Source organism: Lissotriton vulgaris, chromosome 5 (genome assembly GCF_964263255.1).
Source record: "Lissotriton vulgaris chromosome 5, aLisVul1.2, whole genome shotgun sequence".
In the NCBI taxonomy this organism is placed as follows: Eukaryota; Metazoa; Chordata; class Amphibia; order Caudata; family Salamandridae; genus Lissotriton; species Lissotriton vulgaris.
Window position 1 is genome coordinate 63928759 of NC_141693.1, and position 14497 is coordinate 63943255.

General features: G+C 56.1%; 1 pseudogene across 1 annotated transcript in view; it reads right to left on the reverse strand.

Moving 5' to 3' along the window:
- The window catches only part of LOC147710175 (E3 ubiquitin-protein ligase TRIM39-like), a 131712-nt pseudogene extending 117533 nt beyond the window's left edge, over positions 1 to 14179 (reverse strand). Inside the window, exon 1 of the transcript XR_015295853.1 lies at positions 13650 to 14179. The product of XR_015295853.1 is annotated as an E3 ubiquitin-protein ligase TRIM39-like (transcript). The remainder of the gene's footprint in view (positions 1 to 13649) is intronic.
- Positions 14180 to 14497: the final 318 nt, after the last annotated feature.

The window sequence follows — 14497 nt, forward strand, 5'->3', positions numbered from 1 at the left end:
GCCTTGTTGTCGCATTTCCTGGGCCACCTCGCTGATGCTGTTCCTTTTTTCTGGCAGGCAACGACGGTGCTAAACAGGACCAATGAGGCTTAAGCGTGATCTGCGCGAAGAAAGAGGAGGAAGATGATGAGAAGTCCGGTTATATAGTGATGATGGACAGAGTAGAAGGACTATGGACTATTATTACAAGCAAAGAGACTCTTGGGAGTTGTTGTTGATTTTTTTGTTGGACATTACGTCAATGCTTTATGTTTAAAGCATTTTTTGTTCTTATTATATCTTTTCCTAAGCTGCTGTGGAGTCTTTATGTTAATAAAGCGAAGGAAGATATAGCATAATCCTCGCCTCCGTGTCCTTAATAGAATTGAAACTTACCGTTACGTAAGCTAGGCAAATTTCGATTCTGGTATTAGTATAGGACAAAGAGCTATGGAACTCCCAACACTGGCCAAACGAAATGGGCAATCTTCCGTCTCCGGCCTCCTGTTGGACAGGCCACATGAAGGGCCGCTCTCCCCCGGCCCGACCAGGCCCGAGCCCGGTCACGCAAGTACCACACACCACCATTGCACGTCCTCCGTCCCCTCAGGGACCCCTGCCTTCGAACATATCGACCTCGTGGGCCCGATCCACTGCTGGCCCGCGCGCCCATCCGGGGCGCCATCTTGGACACTCCACCACGAGGCCGCCTGGCCCCCGATCGACCTCAACCCTGGGCCTAGCCAGGCCTCAGACATCCCGGCACCACCATCCACCCAGGAGGTGAGCGGGCTACTTGGCAAGTCAATGGGAGAAAGAGGTGTCGATGGCTCTCCCCCGCCAAGTGCCGCTCGGCCATCGTCTCCCCGGGCGCTGGCTCCACCCCCCTGCTGGGTGTCGGGACTCCCTCATCCCGGACCTCCCGACCTCCAGGTGCGAGGGTCCGGACATCAAAGAACATCAGCCCTATAACTGGGGCAGCTCCAGAGCAGGAGGGCAGTTGTATCTTGGAGTCGAGAGACGCAAAGAAGAACTCATCCTTGACGGACTACTGGCGCTGCCGTAGCTCTGCCTTGTGCACCTTCGTCCTGCCTGCTGGCGCTGCCGCAACCTTCGTAACCTTCCGATCCTTCATCATCGTCGTCGGGACCTGCTGGCGTGGCCGCGGACCGTTTGTAACCATCATCTCATCGGGACCTGCTGGCTCCGCCGCGGCCCGATCATCTAGAACGCCGAGCTCGAGGATTGAGAGCTATTTCCACCTTTTTGGTAACAAGACTGTCCCGCTACCCTTTTCCCAAACCAGAGACCAGAATCGAGGGGACCCCGGAGTCCAGACCTCCTTGTACCATTCCATCGTACTTACAGAATTGCCTATAAAGTCTCGTTGAACTTTACCCTTGTGTGGTGTCCGTCTGTGGGGGGGAAGTTACTTGTCTGTACGATCGCTGGAGACGGCTCTCCCCGGAGACCTCTCCCCTTATCCTCGGCCGACCCTCCCGGTCCGTCTAACATTGGTGGCCAGCGGCGCGATCCGAATCACCGCATAATCGTACAGAGAGTAGCTCACCCCACGACGAAATCACGATGACAACTAAAGAAAGCGGAGCAACCGAGAAATTCCAGATGGAGAAATTGGACGAGTACAGCCATCGTGAACTAAAACAATTCTGCATCGAACTTGGTATCGCTACCACCGGACTAAGTACCAAAGACGATTTTAAGCATGCCTTAGAATCTTGGGCAGAAACCGGGGCTGCCGGAACCCCCGATCAAAGCATCGCAGCAAAAACCACCACGGCCCCTGAAGAGCAAAGAACGGGTCTCTCGCAAGACGAGATCCAGGAACGAGAAAAAACCCGACTACACGAGCTGGAAATGGCCCGGCTCAAAATGGACATTGAACTTAAGTTGGCCGAACAAAAAATCAACTTAGAGCACCTGCGTCTCCGAGAAGAAAGAGAGGAGAAACAGAGACAAAGGGAGCTCGAGGAAAAGAAGCTGGCATATGAACACGAGCGAAAACTAGCTGAGATCGACTTACGCAAGCAGAATAAAGAAGTAGGGGTGTCCGAGCAACCCCACACCCCAGGGGCAACAGAGAAAAAGGTACACATCCCTAAGGATGTCGTTCGAGAATACTTCCGAGAGGACGACATCCAGCAATGGTTTAAGGCCTATGAAATCGCTATGACTGCACACCGGATCGATAGAAGCGATTGGGGAGCCGGTCTATGGGGGAGATTCCTCAATGAGGGCCGCGACGCCCTGCTACAGCTCCCGGACCACCAGATGACCTCCTATGACCATATGAAAGCTGCACTCCTCACTCGCTATGGCCTCACACCCGAGATGTACCGTCAGAGGTTCCGAGACTGCACCCGCATCCCGGGTACAACTTGGGTGGACTATGTAAACTACTTTAGCCGAGCCTTCGAGGGCTGGATCAAAGGAAGCAAGGTCACAACCTACGAACAACTGTTCAATCTTATGGTATGGGAGCACCTGTCGAACAATTGCTTCATTGAACTCCGCCAGCACCTCCTCGACAGCAAGTTAACGGATCCCCGGCAGCTCGCAGCCGAAGCTGACCGGTGGGAAATCACCAGAGTGGGCCGGAATGGGTCCTACGAACAGAACCGGAACAACAATGGTCAGCACCGTCCCCGAGGAGGAGGAGGGGGCCAAGGACGAGGAAGAGACAACGCCCCGGTCGCCCCCGCTACCAGCACCACCCCCCCGGCCAACCGGGGCAGCACCCCGGCGCGACCGGGATACCGAGCCAATGTTACGTGCCATCGATGCCAACGAGTCGGCCACTATGCAAACGACCCAAACTGCCCCCAGTACCAGAGCCCAAGACCCCGCCAAGTAGCCGCTGCTGCTCTGGGGGAGGAACAGATCTCAGAGGAACAAGAGGAATATGAACAGGAACATCAAGAATGGGAGCCAGCCGCCATGGCTCTAGCCTGCTTAGGGGGGAAAGACATGGTCCCGCGGGTCCCCCTACCCGCTAACACCCAGAAGTACAGCCAATGGGTGAGCATCAATGGACGCCGGGCCGAAGCCCTTCGTGACACCGGGGCCAGTGTAACAGCCGTCCGCTGTCACCTGGTGACCCCAGAACAGTATCTACCAAACATTCTCTGCCCTGTACGTTCCGCCGATAACTCGGAAAGTCTGTGCCGGATGGCCTGCGTCCCCTTCGAATGGGGAGGGGTCGCCGGCATGTTGAAGGTAACGGTCCGAGACGATGCCCCCGTAGACTGCCTCCTGGGGAATGACCTTGAAAGCTCTCCGTGGGCAGCCGTAGAACGAAGAGAACACCTGGGGATGTTAGGCGTCCCGGACTGGGCGTGTGTCACCACCCGGTCCATGGCCGCCCGTGCCAACCCCCGCCCAGAGGAACCCGAATGGCCGGCGCCGCCGCCTCCGGTCGCCCCGGCCGAAACCACCGACCGTGACGTCCCCCCAGAACCAGCTCAACCTCCAGACCGCGCTAACCTCGACCAGTGGCCTCAAGAGGGGGGGCCCACGCAAGAACAATTTCGCCAAGAACAGAAGACCTGTCCCTCCCTCGAGGGACTCCGCCAGCAAGCGCTCGCCCAAAGCGCAGGGGATACCTCCGGAACACACTGGATCTACTGGGACAATGATCTGCTGTACAGTGAGCAAAGAATCGCGGAGCTGGGGGCCAGCCGAGTACTAGTGGTGCCCCTCCGTTTTAGAGACTTTCTGCTAAACCTGGCCCACGATGTCCCCCTGGCGGGACACCTGGGTCAAGATAAAACCTACAGTCGTCTGGTGACCCACTTCTTCTGGCCCAAAATGAGGGACGATGTACACCAGCATTGCCGATCTTGCCCCACGTGCCAAGCCAGTGGAAAGAGCGGCCGCAAACTAAAAGCCCCCCTGCAACCTTTTCCCGTGGTCACCACCCCGTTCGAGAGGGTCGGGATCGACATCGTAGGGCCCCTGGACCCGCGTACAAAACAAGGCCATCGATTCATCCTGGTGCTAGTGGACCACGCCACCCGCTACCCCGAGGCTGTTCCCCTGCGAACTGTGACAGCCCCGGTAGTCGGCCGGGCTCTAATGGGGATCTTCTCCCGTGTGGGCTTCCCCCGAGAAGTCGTCAGCGACAGAGGCACGAACTTTATTTCTAAATATATGAAGTCCCTCTGGCAACAGTGCGGGGTTACCTACCGATTCACAACCCCCTATCACCCTCAAGGAAACGGACTCGTTGAGCGGTTCAACCGCACGCTCAAAGGGATGATCGGGGGGTTGGAAGAGCCCCTCCGTCGCCAGTGGGATGTGCTGCTGCCGTGCCTCCTCTTCGCATATCGAGAGGTCCCCCAGAAGTCCCTAGGCTTCAGCCCGTTTGAACTGCTGTATGGACACCCAGTACGGGGGCCGCTCAGCCTAGTCAAGGAAGGCTGGGAGATGCCCCCTCTCAAGAACCCACCAGATGTCTTCCGGTACCTCCTAACCCTCCGCAACCAGACCCGGCGGTTCAGAGAGCTGGCAAAAGCCAACCTAGAGGCCAGTCAAGAGGACATGAAAAAGTGGTATGACCGGAATGCCTCCTCCATCGAATTTGAACCTGGGCAACAGGTATGGGTGATGTCCCCCACCGAACACTGCGCCCTGCAAGACAAGTGGACGGGGCCCTTCAAAGTAGTCGAGCGCAAGGGTCCTGCCACCTATCTCATCGACATGGAATCTTCCCGGAACCCCCTCCGGGTCCTTCACGCTAACAGACTGAAGCCCCACTTTGTGCGTTCAGAACTCAGCCTCCTGATGGCCACAGACAATGGGGCTGAAGAAGACTCCGAGCCCCTCCCTGACCTCCTACGGACTCGGGAGAAAGACGGCTCCGTGGATGGGGTCCGACTCTCAGAGGCCCTCACCCGAGAGCAACGCCAGGAGTGTCGAGTCCTCCTGTCACAGTTCGCCAGCCTGTTCTCCCTCACCCCAGGTGTCACTTCCTGGTGTGTGCACGATGTGGACACGGGGGACAGCCCCCCTATCCGCCACCGGGCCTACCGCGTGCCAGATCGGGTACGGGCCTGCGTCCAGGAAGAGGTAGCAAAAATGCTCACGCTCGGGGTCATCGAGCCCTCAGACAGCCCCTGGGCCAGCCCTGTAGTACTGGTCCCCAAAGCGGCCGCCCCAGGCACCACACCGGAGCTCCGGTTCTGCGTTGACTACCGGGGCTTGAATGCGGTCACCCGAACAGACGCACATCCCATCCCCCGGGCAGATGAACTAATTGACCGCATGGGAGCTGCCCGCTACCTCAGTATTTTCGACCTGACGGCGGGCTACTGGCAAATCGGCCTCACACCCCGGGCCCAAGAACGTTCTGCCTTTTCCACCCCCGATGGCCATTACCATTTCAAGGTCATGCCCTTCGGCATGAAGAATGCTCCCGCAACATTTCAGCGGCTCGTCAATCAGGTCCTGGCGGGGCTCGAAGGGTTCAGCGCCGCCTACCTAGACGACATCGCTGTATACAGCCACCATTGGCCCGAGCACCTCCACCACCTCCGAGCAGTGCTACAAGCCCTTCAGCGTGCTGGCCTCACGATCAAGGCCAGCAAATGTCAAATTGGTCAAGGGTCTGTAACCTACCTCGGACACCAGGTGGGAAGCGGCCTGGTGGCCCCTCTGCAGCTCAAAATTGCCGCCATCCAGTCCTGGCAGCCCCCCATCACCCAGACCGAGGTACGAGCCTTCCTGGGCCTCACGGGCTATTACCGAAGGTTTGTGAAAGACTATGGTACTATAGTGGGGCCCCTCACAGAACTCACGTCCAAGAGTCAACCCAAGAAAGTCAACTGGACCGCAGATTGTCAAACAGCATTCGAACAATTGAAAGCCGCCATGTGTTCCGCCCCTGTGCTCCAGGCCCCCGACTACAGCAGGGAGTTCGTCGTCCAGACGGATGCCTCCGACCATGGCATTGGGGCAGTCCTGTCTCAAGTGAACACCGAAGGCCTTGATCAGCCAGTGGCCTTCATTAGCAGACGACTCCTACCACGAGAACAACGCTGGAGCACCATAGAGAGGGAGGCCTTCGCTGTGGTATGGGCCCTCAAGAAGCTCCGGCCCTACCTCTTTGGCACACACTTTCGGGTGCAGACCGACCACTGACCCCTGCAGTGGCTGATGCAAATGCGGGGGGAAAACCCGAAGTTACTACGTTGGTCCATCTCCCTACAAGGGATGGACTTCACTGTTGAACACCGGCCTGGGCCAGATCACGCCAACGCGGATGGCCTGTCCCGGTTTTTCCGCTTCGACGAGGAGAGTCCCCAAGAGGATGGGTAACTCTCCCCGCCTTCAGCTGGGGGGGACGCATGTTGGACAGGCCACATGAAGTGCCGCTCTCCCCCGGCCCGACCAGGCCCGAGCCCGGTCACGCAAGTACCACACACCACCATTGCACGTCCTCCGTCCCCTCAGGGACCCCTGCCTTCGAACATATCGACCTCGTGGGCCCGATCCACTGCTGGCCCGCGCGCCCATCCGGGGCGCCATCTTGGACACTCCACCACGAGGCCGCCTGGCCCCCGATCGACCTCAACCCTGGGCCTAGCCAGGCCTCAGACATCCCGGCACCACCATCCACCCAGGAGGTGAGCGGGCTACTTGGCAAGTCAATGGGAGAAAGAGGTGTCGATGGCTCTCCCCCGCCAAGTGCCGCTCGGCCATCGCCTCCCCGGGCGCTGGCTCCACCCCCCTGCTGGGTGTCGGGACTCCCTCATCCCGGACCTCCCGACCTCCAGGTGCGAGGGTCCGGACATCAAAGAACATCAGCCCTATAACTGGGGCAGCTCCAGAGCAGGAGGGCAGTTGTATCTTGGAGTCGAGAGACGCAAAGAAGAACTCATCCTTGGCGGACTACTGGCGCTGCCGTAGCTCTGCCTTGTGCACCTTCGTCCTGCCTGCTGGCGCTGCCGCAACCTTCGTAACCTTCCGATCCTTCATCATCGTCGTCGGGACCTGCTGGCGTGGCCGCGGACCGTTTGTAACCATCATCTCATCGGGACCTGCTGGCTCCGCCGCGGACCGTCGTTTCCTTCGTCCATCTCGGGACCTGCTGGCTCCGCCGCGGCCCGATCATCTAGAACGCCGAGCTCGAGGATTGAGAGCTATTTCCACCTTTTTGGTAACAAGACTGTCCCGCTACCCTTTTCCCAAACCAGAGACCAGAATCGAGGGGACCCCGGAGTCCAGACCTCCTTGTACCATTCCATCGTACTTAAAGAATTGCCTATAAAGTCTCGTTGAACTTTACCCTTGTGTGGTGTCCGTCTGTGGGGGGGGAAGTTACTTGTCTGTACGATCGCTGGAGACGGCTCTCCCCGGAGACCTCTCCCCTTATCCTCGGCCGACCCTCCCGGTCCGTCTAACACCTCCCAAGTCAAAAATCTGGGCATCATAATTGATGACTCACTTAGCATGCATCCTCAATCCATCAAAGTTACAGCTCCCTGCTTCACCATTCTCAAATGGTTAAGAAACATCTGTTGGATGCTACCGCAGTCAATGCTCTAATAACATCCAGACAGGACTACGGAAATATCCTTTACCTAGGGTCGAACACATCGGTAGTCCATAGGCTGCAGATGGTACAAAATGCCGCATGTGCAAAGTCCCAAAAGCCACCTCCATCTCGACCTATAGACGAGAGCTACATTGGCTTACAATTGAGAACAGAATTAAATTTAAGGCACTGAGTTACATGCATAAAATGAAAACCTGCAGTGCTCCTCGTTATCCCCAATCCTTAGTCAGCCTCTACCTTCCCTCACGAAATCTCCGCTCTGCCACCCAAGGGAGGTTCATGATACTGAAATTCAAACGAGCCCGGAAGGGTGGCAAGGCCTTTCCTATCTTGTTCCCGCAATTTGGAACTGTCTCCGCAATGAAGCCAATTATACACAGTTTTGCAAGTCTTTAAAAACGTGGCTTTTCGATAAATAACCATCCTGACCACCTATTCTCTCGGTCTTTATCCGTTCTATGCGCCGGGAAACCCTTTTTGGGTATCTGTTGAGCACTACAAATTGAAAAACTACCTTGCTGCTGCTCTTCTGTTGGGTTCCATGATCATCCGAGCTCCTGTGCTACACCCTGCATTGCTGCACCCCGTCTGCAGTGTCTCTGCTCCTGTGAGCTCGTGTGCTACACTGCACTGTCTCATCAAGTCTTCCGACACCAACAACCAGGGTCGGATTGGGATCACAATTCGGCCCGGACACTGACTAAAAAAGTGGCCCACATTCAAGAGGCGTGGCCCATATTTAAGGGGCGTGGCCCACATTCAAGGGGCGTGCCCTTTCATGAAACACCATTTGCACAGACAAGGAATGAAAGTGGGAGGATACTGTTCTTGCACACGACACAGGGCCAAGGTGACAATGGCCTACATGCTGAGCAACTAAAAAAAATAGCAAGGCCCCTTTTTGTCACAAAATTATTCCAGCCCTCCAGCACAGGAGCACCTGAAAAGCAGCAAAGCCCCTGCTATTACTAACCTACTCAGCCCTCCCCAGACCTTCAGCTCAGGAGCACATGAACAGAGGTAAGGCCCCTGCAATGAGTAAATTAATCAACCCTCCAGGCCTTGGGAAAAAGTCCTGGCAGGGGAGCACAAAACACAGCTTGCTGGGTCATCCAAGGTAGCCAGGTAGCCAGGGGGGAGGCTGAGGTGAAGCTGGTGCATGGGAAGTGCCTTCCCAGTGAGTTCTGGCAGTTTGAGTGTTTACCATTTACTGTAGTATTACCCTTGTACCTGTGTATGATACCCTTTTGTAACTTGCACAAGTCACTTTTCTCTTGTAACACACTGTTTGCTACCTCTCACTTTTGTTTGCTTTAGATACTTGCACAAGTGGCACCATTGCCTACGTAAAGTTTGTTCTTGTGCTGGAGTGGCTGCCATTAATTGCAGTATTATACCTCTACTTGTATTTTGTACGCTTTTGTAACCTGCACACATATCTCTTTTTCCTCCTGTAATGTATCGTTTGCTCCTCTTGTATTTTGGTTGCTCACTATTGTCACTTTTGATTCATGTAACTTAACGTTTGCTCTTGTAATTTGTCCACTTTTCATTTTCTCCTCATGTATTATTGCTGTTCCTAGTGTCGGGTATCTGTTGAGCACTACAAATTGAAAAACTACCTTGCTGCTGCTCTTCTGTTGGGTTCCATGATCATCCGAGCTCCTGTGCTACACCCTGCATTGCTGCACCCCGTCTGCAGTGTCTCTGCTCCTGTGTCCTAGTCCCAAGTCGAACTCCAGCAGCACCCACCTCAAGTGCATCCTGCTCAACACCCGCTCCGTCCACAGACACGCCATCGAACTCTGGAACCTTCTAGACGCCACAGCCCCTGACGTTGCCTTCCTCACGGAGACCTGGATGAACGCCTCATCAGCTCCCGACATCGCCATCGCTATCCCAGAGGGCTACAAGATCGTCCGGAGGGACCGAAACGCCAACCAGATGGGAGGAGGCATCGCCATCATCCACAGGAACACCATCCGTCTCACGACCAGCACCGACAACACCCTGACCAGCGCCGAACACCTGCATTTCCAGATCCACACCAACCCGAACACCACCCTCAGAGGCACCCTGATCTACCGACCCCCTGGACCACGCACGCAATTCAGCGAGGACATCGCCGACTTCGTCAGCCCGCATGCCCTCCCCTCCGCTGACTACATCCTCCTGGGAGACCTCAACTTCCATCTGGAGAACAACAACGACCACAACACCAGCACCCTGCTCGACAACCTCGCCAACCTGGGACTCAAGCAACTGGTGTCCACCCCCACCCACCTCGCCGGACACACACTCGACGCCGTCTTCTCATCCAGCACAGACATCGACTTCAGCCACGCCACAGAGCTTCAATGGACGGACCACAGCTGCGTCCACTTCACCTTCAAGAGAACGACGACCCACCAACACCAGCAACACACCGCCCGCAGGAGCTGGAACAAGATCACAGCAGACCAGCTCGCCACCTCCCTGAGCCAACACCCTCCTGCCAGCTCAGCGAACCCCAGCCAGGCCGCCGATAACATCACGAAGTGGATCAGCAACTGCGCGGACGAACTCGCCCCGCTGAGGACCCCGCCCAGCAGACCCGGCAGCAAGAAGGCCCCATGGTTCACCGACGAACTCAAGAGCTCCAAGAAGAACTGCCGAGCCCTCGAGAAAGTCTGGAAAAGGGACCCGACACCGGACAACAGGACCTCCTACAAACTGGCCACCCGGAAACACCACCAGCTGATCCGCGCCGCCAAGAGAACAGCATTCAAGGACCGGTTGGACAACAACGCACACAACAGCAAGGAACTCTTCAACATCGTGAAAGAGCTTTCCAACCCCAACGCAGGAAACAACGACATCACCCCATCGCAAGACCTCTGCAACTCCCTCGCCTCATACTTCCACAACAAGATCACAGACATACACAGCAGTTTCAACAACCAACCAACGCACACCACGACCGATCAGCCACCCCCCCCCACCACCACCCTCCACGCCTGGACCCCGATCAGCACAGAAGACACCATCCGCACGATGAACTCCATCCACTCCGGATCACCAACCGACCCCTGCCCTCACCACATCTTCAACAAGGCCGACGCTGTCATCGCACCCCACCTGCGAGACATCATCAACACATCCTTCGACACCGCCATCTTCCCCGAGAGCTGGAAACACGCCGAACTCAGCGCTCTACTCAAGAAACCAACAGCGGACCCCACCGACCTCAAGAATTACCGCCCCATCTCGCTTCTCCCGTTCCCAGCCAAAGTCATCGAGAAGACCGTCAACAAGCAGATGGCCGCCTTCCTCGAGACGAATGGATCCCTCGACCCCTCTCAGTCCGGCTTCCGAGCCAAACACAGCACCGAGACCGCCCTCATCGCCGCCACCGATGACATCCGAGCCCTGATGGACAATGGAGAAACAGCGGCCCTCATCCTCCTAGACCTCTCCGCGGCATTCGACACGGTCTGCCACCGCACCCTAATACGGCGCCTCAGCAACATCGGAATCCAGGACAAGGCGCTGGAATGGATCATCTCCTTCCTCGACGGAAGAACACAGAGAGTCCGCCTACCACCGTACAAGTCAGAGGCCTCCGAAGTCATCTGCGGCGTCCCCCAAGGATCATCCCTGAGCCCCACCCTCTTCAACGTCTACATGAGCCCCCTCGCGGCCATCGTACGCAAACACCACCTCAGCATCATCTCCTACGCCGACGACACCCAGCTGATCCTCTCCCTGACCAACAACCCCGCCGCCGCCAGAGCCAACCTACACGAAGGGATGAAAGAGGTAGCCGAGTGGATGACGACCAGCCGCCTGAAACTGAACTCGGACAAGACGGAGGTCCTCATCCTGGGCTCCTCTCCCTCCGCCTGGGACGACTCCTGGTGGCCTCCCGCCCTGGGCACCGCTCCCAAACCGACTGACCATGCACGAAACCTGGGCTTCATCCTGGACTCCTCCCTCTCCATGACCAAGCAAGTCAGCAGCGTCTCCTCGGCGTGCTTCAACGTCCTACGCATGCTACGGAAGATCTTCTGGTGGATCCCCACAGAGACCAGGAAGACCGTCACCCAGGCCCTCGTCACCAGCCGACTGGACTACGGCAACGCCCTCTACGCCGGGACCACCGCCAAGCTCCAGAAGAGACTCCAGCGGATCCAAAACGCCTCAGCCAGACTCATCCTCGACATCCCACGATCCAGCCACATCTCCGGACATCTCAGAGACCTTCACTGGCTCCCCATCAACAAGAGAATCACCTTCCGCCTCCTCACCCACGCACACAAAGCCCTACACGACCAAGGCCCGAGCTACCTCAACAGCCGAGTCAACTTCTACGCTCCCAAACGCCACCTCCGATCAGCCAACCACGCCCTCGCCGCCGTCCCCCGCATCCGAAGAGCGACTACAGGAGGAAGGTCCTTCTCCTACCTGGCCGCCAAGACCTGGAACTCCCTCCCGTCCGACCTGCGCCTGACCCAAGACCACCTCGCCTTCAGGAAGAAGCTGAAGACCTGGCTGTTCGAGCAGTAGCGGCACCCCCCCCCCCCCCCCCCCAGCGCCTTGAGACCCTACGGGTATGTAGCGCGCTTTATAAGTGTCAATGATTGATTGATTGATTGATTGATTTGTCCACTTTTCATTTTCTCCTCATGTATTATTGCTGTTCCTAGTGTGACGCGCTCTGACACCTTTGGGTAAAGTCCGCGCTATATAAAATCGCATAAATAAATAAATAAAACAAAAAAATTCCAAACATCACCAGGCCCCCACAGCAAGACCCATTCTTCCTCGCCCACTATGCCCTGAATCTGAAGGGCTGTGGGCGAGGTGTTAAGACTAAGGCCTGAGAAACACCTGGCCCCCAGGGAGGCCGATTATTGCAAACAATCACCCCTCCCCAGCCCAGCCTCAGCTTGATTGCTTGGCAGGGTAGGGGTGAAGGAGAGGCCACAGCTGACAATCGCTGTCTGGCCGCACAGCGAGGCTGCTATCATTTTCTCAGTGTCTGTCTCCATGCACTCTGTGGGCCGTTTTTTTTTCTCCCCTTTCCTAGTCCACTCTCTGTGGACTGGGACAGGGGAGAAAAAAAACGGCCCACAGAGGGCCCTGAGGCACCGGCCCTTCGGCCCATTCCCGAATGCCCGCCTTGCCAATCCGCCCCTGCCAACAACTCACACTGCAGTGTTACACGGAATGAGTATAATGCAAGATCCCCAAACACCCACACACATCCCTTCTGATCCTCTGCAGCCGCCTCTGTGGCTCACAGTATACAGCCCATGATCCCAGCGCTCTGACAGACACACTGTGTGCTCTTTTGCAGGTTCGTATAAGCCCTCATGGAGTGGATTCACTTAAGTCCCTAAACACCAACAAACATACCTTGTATTTTTCAGCAGCCTTCTAGAAGAACACTTAACACCCCCAAAATATACAGTGTATCCTCTTAAAGACTTAACAAGTTTATTCAATTGTGAATCGTGATCGTCCACAGACTGCCTTGTGCTCCTCTGCAGAATGTACATACTGCCTTCACTTGTGAATCTTGAACACCCCCACACATACCTTGTGCTCCTCTGCAGCTTCTTCCTCTGTGGGGCTTACAGTGTCTTCACTTGTGAGTCGTGAACACCCACATACACTCCTTGCACAGACTTCTCTTTGGGCCCCGCTGGTGCATTATGATCCATACACATCCACAGACACACCCTGTTCTCTTCAGCAGCCTCCTCTATCGCATAAACAGGGAGGGAGACCAGATGACTCCATGCCATCGGGACAAATTTTTCAATTTCTGTACTTTTGATTCAACATATCAGTGCATTCTGGGAGTTGTAGTCTTGGTTCATTTTACTTGGCCCTATTGCTTCAACTCACCAGATGAAAATTATATATAAAAGCAAAATCCAGGAATGGAGATGTGTTGTCCCAGTGACATGGCGCCTTCTGGCCACCTTATAGAAATGGTGACTTGTGATCTCTGGACACTCTCACACAGAGACACATCTTATAATCTTCGACTGCCCCTTGGTGTGTCTCACCAAGCGACTTTGTGATCCCTGAACACCCACAGACGTACCTTGTGCTCCTCTGCAGCCTCCTCTATTGGACTTGCTGAGTGAGTTTTATGCTCCTTGGACTCCCGGCAGACCCAGCATATCATCCTCTGATCCTCTGCACAGAACAGCAGCAGTGCCTGGTTATGTTTCTCGCACAGATTCTCCCCCTGTGGCTTCACGGGGGGCAGAAGCTGTTTTAACATTTCCACCATGTTCTTCAGTTGTCTGTTGGGTCGGAGGCTTTTCCCAGGAGATATTTCCCTGCACTGTGGACAGGGGAAGTTTCCATCTCTTCCCTCCCAGCTCTGGGTGATGCAGGAGCGGCAGAAGTTGTGTCCACACTCTATAGACACCGGATCCTTAAAATATTCCAGACAGATGGAACAAGTGGCCTCTTCCTGGAGGTTCCCGAGCTGAGCTGCTGCCGCCATGATGCAGAAAAGCAGGAAGTGAAGGTAAGTTTCAGTTTCTCTCTGTGTGCAGTTGGCGTTTCTGTGCGTCTGCCCCTCCTGTGTGCAGTGGGTGTGTCTGTGCGTCTGCCCCTCCTGTGTGCAGTGGGTGTGTCTGTGCGTCTGCCCCTCCCTGTGTGCAGTGGGTGTGTCTGTGCGTCTGTCCGTCTCTGTGTGCAGTGGGTGTGTCTGTGCGTCTGTCCCTCTCTTTGTGCAGTTGGTGTGTGTCTGTGCGTCTGTCCCTCTCTCTGTGCAGTGGGTGTGTCTGTGCGTCTGCCTCTCTCTGACTGCCCCGGGACTTCCGGGTTCATGTTACAGTCACAGAGCAGTGAACTGCAGGCCCGGTTCTAGCGGGTGGGCCGGGTGGGCCGGGCCCACCCAAACTTTGGCCTGGCCCACCCAAACATAACCCTTGGCCC